The sequence below is a fragment of the Canis lupus genome, chromosome 2 (genome assembly GCF_003254725.2).
Source record: "Canis lupus dingo isolate Sandy chromosome 2, ASM325472v2, whole genome shotgun sequence".
Taxonomy (NCBI): domain Eukaryota; kingdom Metazoa; phylum Chordata; class Mammalia; order Carnivora; family Canidae; genus Canis; species Canis lupus.
The window spans coordinates 46,875,855-46,889,669 of record NC_064244.1 but is presented as its reverse complement, the minus strand read 5'-3'; the positions used below and the strand labels follow the sequence as shown (position 1 = coordinate 46,889,669).

At 46.9% G+C, this 13,815-nt stretch overlaps 1 long non-coding RNA gene across 1 annotated transcript; it reads left to right on the top strand.

Moving 5' to 3' along the window:
• Positions 1-821: 821 nt before the first annotated feature.
• Positions 822-3,164, top strand: LOC125753883 (uncharacterized). The gene is made up of 3 exons (XR_007406617.1): positions 822-972; positions 1,448-2,274; positions 2,721-3,164. It is a non-coding gene; the product is annotated as an uncharacterized LOC125753883 (long non-coding RNA).
• Positions 3,165-13,815: the final 10,651 nt, after the last annotated feature.

Below are 13,815 nucleotides of genomic sequence, written 5' to 3'. Positions count from 1 at the left end.
CTGGCTTAGGGGAGTCAGCTGGGCTTAGACCGAGACACGAACAATAGCTCCGTGGGTATCCTAGCAAATCAAAACTGTAAAGTCTCTTTTTTCCAGTTGATCTTTTCTTTTAGGAGGAGAATCAGAGTTAGTCTTCCCTTACTTCTAGAATTTGGCGACAGCTCTGAATATCTCATTATTACCATTTTAACACTGTAGGTATGCTGTAGTTCAAAAAGGTCCAAAATAATAAAACCTGACCTTATCAAAGAATATATGAATTGGAGGATGGTAATTTGCTTTACAAAGGGTTCCCTGCTCCACAAAATGAATTCAACTTTGGTGTCCCTAAAATAGCCAGTTCCCTTGGTGCATGTTAAATATAATTCAATTTACAAAAATTCGATTTGCATATAACCTTTTCAGTAGCACATCCATTGTGCAAAGCAATGTACACTTGTAATTGGCTGCAAATTGCCAGGAGACCACCCTTGCACATATTGTTCCTGGATGTGCAATTTTTTCTCAATCTCCATGGGATAGAGGAGTAGAGTGGCTAAAGTTTCAGTTGTTTATCTGATCCCACTGACCACACTGAGAAAGAACATTTGTCAATGATTTAGGGGGGCACCACAAGCTATTTACTGACTAACATTATATACTTAGAATCAGGAAATGAGGAAAGGTTAGGAGAGCTGGCTGGGTTCATGACAACTGTCTCGCTGTGCTGTAGGAGTTCTCTTTATCTCAGTGGCTTGACAGACAGTGGGACAAAGTGAAATGAAACAAGGGCCAGTTGACGATCAGGGCTTGCATAGCATTTTTTTTTCTCCCTGAGGTGGTGAACCTGCAGGAGCATCTTCCAAGGGAAACAGAAGAATAGGGACCTGAGCCGTGTGGTCAAGGAGAGTTCCAGCTGAGCCAGCCGGCTGCAGCGGCCTAAGCCCCGAGGTCCCCTGTGCGGTGTGTCCTTGCCACAGGAGGCTAGCCAAGGTACTCAGCAAGGCGAGCACTGCATTTTCTAATGCGTTATGTAAAAAGCAAAAGTGGCATCTTTTTATGGCAAATTGAATTAAAGTAGATTATTACTGGTGATGCCAAGTCGCATCTAAAACCCTTTTCGACCTGAATAGTAAAAGCCCTGCCTGGCACATCATACTCTCTTTCCAGAAATGATACTTCCCTCACACATTCCCACTGCCCCCCTTCCCCCCAGCTGATCCCCGCGCCCTGCTCTTCTTATTAGGAAGCTCCCTCTGGGATTTCATCCAGCGGGGAGCTAACGGCTCTCCTTCCCTAGGCTAGCCTGCCGGGTATGTCAGACAGGTGGCAAGAGTCAGATTCCTCTCTCCTCAGGGACTGGCCTCCTCCACCAGGTTCAGGCAGGATGCACTGAAGGGAGCTCAACCGGGCCTATGCAGACCGAGTTGGTGGCTGTTTCGTTTTCTTCTTCTCTTCTCTTTTGCAGGAGGAAACAACTCCTTGTCCTCCAGATGGGCAGCGCAGGCTCTCACCCAGCAAGTTCAACTCCCAGAGGGCAAGGCCTAGCTCCTTCTGGGTCCAGGTCCGGGTCGCAGGCAGGTGTTCAACGTTGCCTGCAGTGAACTCCGGGATGCCGAGCAATTAACCACCCGAAAACAGGAATTTCTCCTTAAACCAAATACAGATACTGCGCTATTTCTTAGAAGACCCAACCTGGGTAGCTCGTTAAGTACTTTAGCTCAGCCCCTCTCCAACAGAGAAGCTATTAGTTAACCAGAACTGACTGCAGCTGCAGCAGGAGGCAGGCCGCCACCCCCGCACGACTGAGGGGCGCTGCTGGGCCCACTCACCGCAGGCCCAGGACGTGCCCCCCCGAGTCAGGCAGCTTACGCCTGCCTTGTGGCCTCGGCACTGGCCCCGGGAAGAAGGAGGCGGGTGTGCTTCCATCCAGGTGCCCTGAATTCAGGGAAAGAGGACACCCAGGCTGCAGAGCGCCCTGGGCTCAGGGACCTTGTGGGCCACTCAGGAACCCATGCAGGCCTGGACAGGTGCGTGGCCTGTGCCCCCTGAGCCAGGCACTGCCAGGTCTGATTCAGTCACGGGGCTGCAGGGGGAGCACCTCCTGAGGCTCCCTGCCTGCAGTGCCATACCTGCTGGACCGGTCACCAGTCCACATTGATCCCAGAGGCTGAGAAGAGGAGGGGAAGGTAACTCACGACGGGGCCCACGGTTTGGTGGCCTGCACGAGGTCTGCGCGTGTGGCGGCTGTCCAGGCGACCTGAACCCCTCAAAGTTTCCCTGGATCTTTGCTAAGTATGTCAAAGCCAAGTCACTTCCGCTGTGAGGCTGGGGTGGGAAACGAGGTGGAGGAGAGAAGTATTTTCTAGGCTGTGGTGCTGTGTCCAATGGAGCCTACCAGAGCTGAGGAAAGGCCTGCCCTCAGCGGGGCCACTGTGCCACAGGGCAGCAGTGACCAGGTGAGCAGCCCTCCTCAAAAGCTGCGGAGTCTGGTCCCTGGGCAGCCTCTTTGTTCCATTAGAAATGTAGAAACTAGAGTCTTCTGGGTTAAGTCTGGGGTATTTTGTTTGAATAAAGCAGCCTGTTGTCTCCTATCCATCCTGACATGTTGGCTGTAACAGATTGCAGAGGGCTCCTCCGGCCTGCTTCGCCCTGGCTGGAGCTGGCGTGGAACTGTCTCCTTTGTGTAAGGAGGGCATGGCTTCAGATGCTGCTTTCCTTCCTCTCTCTGTCTTCTCCAGGGAACTGCGAGGAGGGTGTCACGGCTGCTCAGATTCAGTGATCACACACAGCAAGAAGGGGCATCTTCCAGGGCCCAGCCCTCAGCCAAGCTTGGGGACACCAGCGTTCATCTCATTTCCCTGGAGAAAGTCAGGGTGTCGGTCTTGATCATTGAAACTAAGATTCAAAAGAGGCCTATAGAAGGCTCCAGAGCATCTCCTCATCTTGTTCAGCATCCCCCCCAACCTCTTAGCTTCTCAGCACTGATTTTACTATTCTAGGTTTAATATGCTTTCAGGACCCAGAGAGAGCCCAGAGAGAGCAGAAATGGGGTGAGCTACCGACTGAGGAGCAGGAGGCTGGCCTCCGCAAGAGCAGTGTTGATTCAGGCAAGTCACAAAACCTCCCTGGTGAGGGAGATACAGGTGTGAAAGCATTTTGTAAACTGTAATACACTGCATAGATGGAGAATGTGATTACTCTCATTAGGAGGGCACTGGGAGGGGGGTTGGGCAGCCTGGGTGGCTCAGCGGTTTAGCGCTGCCTTCAGCCCAGGGTGTGATCCTGGAGACCCGGAATCGAGTCCCATGTCAGGCTCCCTGCATGCAGCCTGCTTCTCCCTCGGCCTGTGTCTCTGCCTCTGTGTGTGTGTCTCATGAATAAATAAAATCTTAAAAAAAATGTGGGCATTGGGGTGTACGTGATGGGGGCCTGGTTTTATCCTACCATCTACGGTAGACACATCAAACTAGCAGCCTTTGGAGTCCTGGGTATGTTGTGTTGACATAGCATTCATAAACATTTAAAATCCACTGCCAATGAAAGAAAGAGAGAAAGGAAAGAAAGGAAAGAAGCACATTTGTACATTGTGTACATTAAAGAAAGATTTTTCTAGCTTCACTTCAAAAATTAGAAGACCGGGCAGCCCAGGTGGTTCAGCGGTTTAGCGCTGCCTTCAGCCCAGGGTGTGGTCCTGGAGACCCAGGATCGAGTCCCACGTCTGGCTCCCTGCATGGAGCCTGCTTCTCCCTCTGCCTGTGTCTCTGCCTCTCTCTCTCTCTCTCTCTCTCTCTGTCTCTCATGAATAAAATCTTAAAAAAAAAATTAGAAGACCATGCAGAGTGGCCAGAGGCCTCCCTTAGGCTTTAACACCCACCCCCATAACAGTCATGTGTTGGCTGGTTCAGACTGTCTCCCCCACCCAAGTGTCTTATGCCCTCGCCATCCTACCACCTCACCTGCTTAGCACTTGTGGGCAACTGAATCTGCAACCCTCGCTTCACAGGAATTCACCTGAGGAAGTTGCCTCTCATTTCCTGCTTTCCTCTTGCTGGCCCCACCACTGCCAGGCTCCCTTCCCACGGACTGGAGTTTCACTCTTTCTCAAGTAAGTGAGGAGGGAAGTACGAAGCTAAGAGGAACAGCAAGGAGGACCTCTCCGTTAAGCAGCGGTGAAAGCTTGGTTAGGGAGGCCTGGCAGTCCTCCGTAGCTGTTCCAAGAGGGATTCGGTTAAGTTTTTGCCAAGCAGTGTATAGTCAAACATTAAGAGCAATGTTCTGGTTAGCTACGTCTACGTAGCTATCTCAAAGCTCAGTGGCTTAATGTTAATTTGTCTGACAGTTCTGTAGGTTAACAGGGCTCCATGGTGGTATTCACTTAGACTATCTCATCCTGTTGTAGTCAGGTGGTAGCTGGGGTGGGAGTTATCTGGAAGGCTCACTTGGGCTGAAGTCCAAGATGGCTCATTGACAAGGCTGGCAGTTGATGCTGGCTGGGAGCTCGGCTCAGGTTGTCCACTGGAGCATCTGTGCATGTCCTCTCCATACAGCGTGGCCTCCTCACTCTCTGGTAGCTGGATTCTAAGGGGGACCGAGTGTCCCAAGAGTGAGTGTTCCAAGAGACCCAGGAAGAAGATGCAAGGCTTCCTTTGTCCAAGCTTCAGAAGTCACACAGTGTCACTCCTGCCATATTTCATTGGTTGAAAGTGAGTCACAGAATATGCTAGATTCAAGAATACAGGAATACACAAAGCATGAATAATGGGAGGTGTGAGTCATTGAGGGAGCCATCTTTGGAAACTAACCACCGCAAGTAGCATTGGGGAGGCTGGTCCTCATTCCATGGCTGCTCTCACATGTGTTTTTATTTTAGAGCAACTCATCCTCTCTCCCTTCAGCTTTTCCCAAGGTAAGATATTAATGAGATCATATTTGAACTCCTTGACAAAGTAATGCCTCCTGATAAAGCGTACTATTATTATCGGCCTGCCTGATGGCTTCCACCTGGAGCCCAGGGAAGACAGGATGAGGGGTGATACCGCATGTATCTCAACAACAAACAAAACTTCACTAAATCCATTGAAATAACATAGACATTCAGATTTAGTACAGATCAAATCCTATTACCAACAAATTGTATCAAATCGCCTCCAAAAATCTGTAGAACCAGATGTTTTCCAAGCCCTACTTCCTTTAGGCAAATACCCAATGTAAGCAACGTGAAGGACTACCAAAGAATTAGAATATCCCCTGAGAGTTGTTAGGATGGGATTTGACCCATTTTCTTTTAGTCACAGGTTGAGGCATCTTAAAATCAGGAAGAACAAAAATCGCAGGATTCATGAATGTGAGCTGGCGGAGAAATGGGTCTCATTTAAATTGTAGAAAATGTATCTTTATGCTGTTATCAGGCTTCCCTTCTAGGCCCTGGGGGATCCCCACTTGATTGTCTGGTCAGCAGCTGGGGAGCGTACAGAGCAAGAGCATGCCTGGCTACCAAGCACCCCACTTGAAATCCAGAATCTTCTCTAAGAAAGAGAGGAAGTTAAAATAAAGGTAAGAGGGGATGCCTGGGTGGCTCAGTGGTTGAGCCTCTGCCTTTGGCTCAGGTCGTGATCCCGGGGTTCTGGGATCAAGTCCCACATTGGGCTCCTCACAGGCAGCCTGCTTCTCCCTCTGCCTCTCTGTGTGTCTCATGAATAAATGAATAAAATTTTAAAAAAGAAAGAAAACAAAGGTAAGGAAGGGCTTCAGACTATGTAAATTTTGGGGGTCATGGTGGAGATGTTGGCCCTGCACAGCCAACATCATTTAGACATTTCCCCCAAGTTAAGCCTCTGCTTTTTCTTTTCTGAATATACACATTTCTTAATATTTCCATGCTTATTTCTGCTTAAAGGCTCTAAAAGATGTGTTAGGGTTAAGCCAGGTGTTCAGCCACAGGAATGCTCCTGAGCCTACAGATGGTAGCCCTTCTCCCAGGGCAAATGTTCCAGAAGGCCTTACAGGGCCTACATTCCACCCACTGAGTCCTCTTCTAATGACTCTGCTTCTCATCTCAGGCAATGTCTTTCCTTCCTCATGAATGGTCGCTTCATCCCAAGCATTGTACCTACCTACCTACCTACCTACCTGCTTATCTCCTTCCCCCCCTCCCTCCCTCCCTCTGGCCAATGTACCCATGGGCAAAGCACGCACACTGTCAATCAGGAACTTGCTGTGAGGCGATCTGCTTTTTTCATGGGGTTCCCAGAAACATCTAAAATCAGAGACCTCTGTCCTCCCAGCCAGGGGCCATTTGCTAAAACCATCTTTGTGTTTTCTTCCCTTCCAAATTCATCCATTTGTGCCTCTTTGCCTTTTTTCCACCAAAGCACACCATCCCCCATCCTCCTCAGTCCATTGCTAAGTTAACCACATGCAAGCTACCAGCAGCCACCTAGCTGACTCTTTGTCTCATAGTTAAATACCAGGTGCACCGCATTTCTAATGTTCCATTTTCCTCTGCTTTTGTCTTCAGTGCGACAATACTGAAGTGCTGGAGAGTCTGCTAAGTTCTGGGACACAGAAGCAAACAGTATCACACAAGATGGGGCAGCACCAAGGACGGTCCTTACACTAACTGGGAACAGTCTTTTGTGTGTGTTTGTCTTGCTCGTCCAAAGAGATTCAACAGCATTTTCAAAACAAAAATTCCTGGGATCGAATCCTGCATTGGGCTCCCCACAGAGAGCCTGCTTCTCCCTCTGCCTGTGTCTCTGCCTCTCTCTCATGAATAAATTTTAAAAAAATCTTTAAAACAAAACAAATTTAGGCCTCTTGTTTGCATTTCTACCTCTCTCTCCACGCCAACCAGCCCAAGGCCCAGTATTAGTGGCCAGAGGGCTGATGGTCCCCGGCTGCTTTCTCAGGCCAGAGGCTCCCTCTAGTTCCATGAAGACTCAGCACCAGGTGTGGGCTAGGAAGCCCTGAAGGAGCTACCTTGGAAAAGTGGTCCTTAATGTCTACTACGTGTCACATAGGGAGCTTTCGATCAGTTTTGAAGTCTGTGGCAAGAAACTTATTTCTTAAAGGATAAACTTTACTTTGACAAGTTGGAAAGATTTGAGTTTGTCCCTCTAAATGCCCTCTTTCTGGCTTGACCTAGAATATTCTTTCTTCAACCTGTCCTCTGTGGCCTGAGCCAGTAAGGGATGTACCGTCCACCTTTGGCAGCTATTAATTACCATTGAGATGAACCTTCCCCAGATCTTAATTTTTTACAATAGAAATGTGCATATTTCCCTGTGAGTCTATCAGATTTGTAAACACCGTGTGCGTGTGTGTGTGTGTGTGTGTGTGTGTAAGAGAAGGTTGAGGCTCGTGTCTTTAAGATGAGCTGTTGCCCAAGGTAGACACACACAGTTGTGGAGAACAATTCTGGAACCTTGCTCAAAGTGCCCAAACCATTTCTGTGAGGAGGTGGCAGCCTGGCAGGTTTTCATGCACTTGCTTAAGGAATTTTTTTTTTCCACTCTCTCTCCCAAATGTGACAGAGACTCCGAGTGCTAGCCTCAGGGCATGGAGAAGCTTGCCTTTTTTAAATTGTTGTCTTATTGATCATGATGCATGCCAGTGATTGCCTCTTCTGCTTTATGCATTTTCATCCTTTGCCTTTTCTTCCCTGTCTGGGAGTCCCTGGGTGATTGGATCACCAATGGTACAACTGCACATAATTCTAATAAAGAAGCAAGTGTGCTATGATGTTGCCAAGTTGACCCTCTGGATGAGACTAACTCCAAAACGAAAATCACTCTTAAGAAGTGCTGCTTGTGGAAACAGAGCTCACACCCTCGCTGGGCTGCAGGAGCGTGAGTGGGAATTGCTCTAGGAGGCACCCACTGGGTGAAGAATCTGTGGGCTGCAGGGTGTGTGTGTGCTTGCACGTGTGTGCACATGTGGGCACACCTCTCCCAGAGACAAGAACAATGAGGCTGCCTGCCTTTATCCAGGGCGATGGGGGCACATGCCAGGGAAGGAGGGACAAAGCAAAATAAAGAGCATCTGCTCTCTGTGTTCCAAAAGAGCTGCTGTATTTTCAGAAAACATTCTCCTTCCCCTGTCACCTTCCTTTCCTACTCCCTCTGGGGTGCAGAGTCTTTACTGTAAGCTCAGAGGAGGGGCCAGCGGAGCAAAGTAGGCTGTGCCCTCTCCACACTCCAGGGGTTGGGGTTGCCACTGGAACTGACCTTCCATCCACCTCCTGCCATTTGCCCACCTCCCTGGGGCTGGTCTCAGACCCGAGGCAACTACGAGTCAGATGGCACAGACAGGCATGTGTGAAGCAGTACACGCTCAGAGGCGGGATTGCATCAGAAGAAACCACGCTGACGTCACATCATAGAACCAGACGTCCTATTTCCTTTTCATTCCTACCTTGTTCTGTGAGGGGACAAAAACGTCAGTTCTGAAACCTGACCAAATCTGAAAAAGTGTTTAGATCTTTGTTACACAGGTAAAATAAACGTATACATTTTATTTCGTTAAAAGAGTTCCTTGTACGTTGTCTCTGTTATGCTGTGAGGCATTTAATTTTATTTTCACTTAATAGTTGAGGAGACCGAGACACAGAGGACTCAGGGGACTCTCCTGAAGTCACACAGCCGTTAGGGCAAAGTCAAGAATTTCATCTCCCTCTTCTGACTTCAAGATCAATTCTTTCCAAAACATGTTTTTCCCATTAATTCTTTTTCACATTCAAGTCCATTTCCCTCTTATTTTATCAGGCATCCATACATCACTGTAATGCTGTAAAGCCACTTTTTCAGGGGCACCTGCGTGGCTCAGTTAAGCATCTGCCTTTGGCTCAGGTCATGATCCCTGGGTCCTGGGATCGAGTCTCACCTCGGGCTCTCTATTCAGCAGGGAGCCTGCTTCTCCTTCTCCCTCTGCCTGCCTCTGAGCCTACTTGTACCCTCTTGCTCCCACTCTCTGTTAAATGAAATCTTTAAAAAAAAAAAAAAAGCCTACTTTTTCTTCCTTTAGATGTCACTTCAGAGACTGATTTTCTTGGATGCTTTTTGGGAAATCATCTCATTACAAAATGATTCCAATACATTTGTCCATACATAAGTGCCCTTGGTCTAAGAATTTTAATTGTCTAGGCTGGAATAGCAGTTGAAGGGACCTTGATGTGACAGGACTTTGTCCTGTGCCACAAATACTCCAGGCTTCTGTCCCATTGACCCAGCTTCTCAGGCTCAGGGCTTGGCTGTGTGATTTTAGAGGACAATTTCTTCCTGCTCAACTAACTATCATCATCAGGTATTTACCATGTGCCAGTCTCTCTGCCGGATGCTCTCCATCAATTATTGATCACGTCCACAAGGGGCCTATAAGATATGATGAGGAGGAAGATTCCCAGTCTACAGATTAGAAAACTGAGATTCTAAGAGAGAAAGCCATGGTCTATGCAGAACTGCAATTTATTTTCACTCTAGAGCCCCATTTTTTCTTTATACTCCTTATTCCTTTGTGTTTTGATATCAATTGCTTGGCATAAGAGAGCAAAAAGATTCTTGATACCTTAATGGCTTAAAATATAGGAAGCTTCAGTATCTGATCTTGGGGTCACCCTTAAAGCCATAGGGTGAATCCTGAAGTGTACAAGTAGCACATTTGTCGGTAGGATAGGAGAATCAGGAGTTCCAGATTCAAATTCTAAGGCTCTACCTACACGCTAACCACCTATGTGGTCTTGGCCAAGTTGCTTTGCCTCACTAGACCTCCATTTCCTCACGTATGTAACTCAGTTTAAAGAGGGACTCTCTCAAGTCCCATCCCATCCCATGATTCCTATCATACACCTATTGGGACATGTTCCTTTTCAGAACAATTCTGCGACCCGGAATCTTATGAAGCAATAAGACTCAATTCCCCATTACCACAGCATTCAACATTCAGCATTCCCACTTCCCCAAAGCATATGGCGCCATGGATGCCTGCCAGGAAGCACTGTGAACAGAAGTGAGGAATGAATGAACATCAGCAGCCAACACATTGGGTTTGTCCTTGTTGTCCTTACCACTGAGCATCTACAGTGGGTAGGGAAGATAGTCCTTTTATATCAAGGACTGGAGTTGGTGGAGTTCTTCACTTCAGGTCCTCTTCTTGGCCTCACTAACTGTGCGGTCATGCCTCAAATTTCTTTCTAGCATTTTTTATTTCTAGATGTCTCTCTGTATTTAATATACTAATAAAAAACCCTAAATTTCAAATAGAGGGAAAAGAAAAACGAAGTATCTCATGGTGGCCCTGTGGGGGAAGGACTGAATGAAGCCTTCTTTCATATGGGCAAACAAAGAGGAAAACACAAGGGAAGAATTTTGATTTCTGACTGGCTTCTCTGTCCTTTCCCAGATCTCTTCAACTCCAACCCAGTTTTACTTTTCTTTTTCCCCACAAAGTCTCAAGACCCTGTTGGAAAAGGAGTGGGGAGAAGGATTAGAGGGATATAAAGAGGGTGAGAAAAATAGAGCAAACTAAATATATTTCATGGGCTATCACTTGGTTCAGAATTCATCAGAATCCTCATAATCAAGACTAAACTCAGACTTTCATTTTAGAAGCAGGGTTGTTTTGTTTTGTTTGTTATTTGGCTGGTTTTGCCATTTGCAAGGTTGGATTTTTAGCAACGTTGTTTTCCCTCTGTTGATCACACAAGCCCTATGTCCCTCCAAGGTCGCTCGTAGAGGAACTCTGTCGCCAGGCTGGGGGTACCCCAGGCCTGAAGGGAGCACAGTACAGCTACCATCAGCCCAGTGGCAGGAGGGCAGGAATGCAGTTTGCTGCCAGTTCTTTCTGCCTCGGGGAGGGAAGGGGCTGGGGAGAGGAAGGGCAGGGCCACTGCAAGGTTTGCCAAAGATTCACAGGCACTCAGAGTAGGAGTAGGTCCAGCAGAAATTCCTTTCCAAAGGCTTCACTGGGCACCCGGAGAATAGGGAGGGGAGCAATGTGGTAGACAAAAATTTGATCTGTGTTGACAACCTGGAGAGGCGTGAAAAGGTTTTTATTAATGATGCAAGTTGCAGACAAGTCCTGCCAGCTACAAACAGGGGTCATCATGCATTGGAACTGCTGTCGGGGGCTGGCATTTGGGGGAAGGAGAGCACATCTGGTGCAGTCACAGCAGACTCCTGTGCCAACAGTTGTTACGGTGGAGGTGGGTGGTGAGCTGATCCCAATCTGTGTAACAACAAGCTGCTTGGTAATGTGGGTGAGGGGATCAAATACCACGTCTCCATTTCTGTAATAATGAACAGCCAAGAAGGCAGGCACCCCCCCCCCAAAAAAAAACAATAAAAAAAGCTGTGTGAGATCCAAGGAGAGACCCTCAGAGCTGTGTGTCCATGGTCCCCAAAAACACTGAAATGAAAAGAGGTTGAATCAATTGATTGCTTTGACTCCATGGCTGCAAAAAACTGGTCTGCCTCCTTTTTCTTTCCCTCATTGGTGTTGGATCACTGTTTTAATGAATCTGGCCTCTGTTCCCTTTTGGTCTGACTTGGATGCTGAATGTTGGGAGGAGAATCCTAGGGTGTGCCTATATTCTAGACAGTTTGTATTTGGGCAGCTAAGAACTATGGAGACAGACAAAATCCAAAAGAAACAGAGGCAACAAGAAGTGGGACAAGCTAAGAATCATTGAGGGGTGGTGGTGTAAGGGACCAGGACAACTATAGCGAAGACAACTTTTGAGATTCATGACTTTGAAAAAAAAACAATTTATACAAGAGTCTCAGATGGCTCACAAAAATATTCTCAAGTCCTGGTGACTTACACAGAATATTTAATAAATGCATACTTAGAATATTACTAGGCACCATTTTAAGTTGAAACAGATCTATGGAGGTTTAATAGGATATTTGCGATGAGTGGGTGGGGGAGAAGAACATGAGAAAGATAACGACTTACCTGAGATTTGCGAAAGACTCCTGGGAAAGGTACTTTACTCTGTGTAGGCCTAATCACACTCTAAAATCTCAAGTTCATTTACATGTATTTCTGAGACATGGAACCACGTTCTTTCCCTCAGAAGCTCTATTTGTTCAGTTTGCTGACACCAGACTCTGTAAGGCTATTGTCTGGATGATACTTGCAGCCTATTCTGGGTGGGGAGAACAGCCTTTGAAATGTTCTCATACCTACTTTCTGCAGAATGTGTACAATGAGGAAAATTCATTTCCTTCCTGTCGAGAAAAGTTAATGATCATTTTCCATTATATTAAAATATTACCCATTGTTATGACTTCAGTTTAATGTTCCTGCAGAAATCACCATGTGTTGCAGAGTTTAACTATGCCAAGGCCAAGGCACCCATGTGTTATTTCAGAGATTTTCTTAAAAAATGGGTTGTTTAGTATGAAATATGACAAAAAAAAAGAAAGAACGAAAAGAAAAAGGCGAATCATACCACTTTGGGAGAATTAATAGGTAATTACATATTTTTTAAAAATCACTTTTAGCATGAATACCCAAATTTTTAACAATGTTGTCTCTAGAATATAATTATAAGTGCCACATTAAGTCTCTGAACCAGAAATAAGAGCTTGCTTTTAAGATATAATAAATGCTTTAAGTGTTGGGACAATGTTTCTTCTCTCTTAGGAGAGATGAAAAGTAGAATTACAGGCTACTACTGTATTGTAATTCCTTGAGTAGTAGCTTAGTCATTATTATCATTTAAAAAAAATGCCCACCCCTCCTTGGAAGTTCATCATTTGTGTCCACAGAGGACAAAGGCAGGCAAGGAAGTGGACAGATGGAAGACGCAGCGTGGCCTACTTGTGATGCCCAATCTCCACAAGTTAAGAGGTATTGGGGCTGATGTACAATCACCAGGACCAGAATCTCACAATGTGAAGCCCGGAGCCATGAAAGCAAGGGGAGAAAGAAGGTGGGGTCTGTGAGCAGAGAGAGATGCTCGTTGGAAGAGGGGAGAAGAGCCTGGCATTCATTCCAGCAGGTAAATCCAGTACTGGTGGTTCATTCCCTTCTGTGATTAGTTTTAGGCTGCCCAACAAAATACCACAAAGGGGTGGGCGGGTACCATAAATAGCAAACACATATTTTCCTCACAGTTCTGGAGGCTGGAAGTTCAAGACCAAGATGCCAGACAGCTACCTTCTCGCTGCCTCTTCACAGGGTCTTTCCCTCTGTGCATGGCTGCCTGACCCCGACTCTCTCCTTCTTGTAAGGACACCAGTGATACAGGATCAAGGAGCCACTCTGATGACCTTAGACTAACTGAATTACCCCTTTTAAAGCCCTACCTCCCAAGTAACTTACATGGATTAGGGTCTGCCCACATGGACTCATTGTATCTTAATTTCTTCTATAAAGAGTCCCCATCTCCAAATTCATTAGATTCTATGGTATCCCATTTTAGACATCTCATACAAAATAAACTAACAACAACAGGCATCCTCAGCTCTTCCAGTCGCTTTATGGTCATACATATATAACCTGGGTTTCGGCTGCCCGCACCTCCAATTCTCCCATCTTTGGACAAATGAGATAAACTTGATTCAAAACTAGTTCTACCACCCATTAAAACCCAGTCTGTGCTGGGATCCCGGGACCGCCCAGGACTATTGTCCCTCTGGACACCTCCCCACTGAGGTTCATACTCATGGGTGCGGCCTCTATTTCCCCCACCTTAACCAGACCCAAACCTCGGCTCCTTCAGGGAGCTTCACAAAACCCCATCAAGAGCATCCCCATTTTATTTAAGAGTTGGGGCTGGGAACCAGAGCCATGGAGAGGGGTTCTCCATACACAGGGCCCCACCTCTCACCA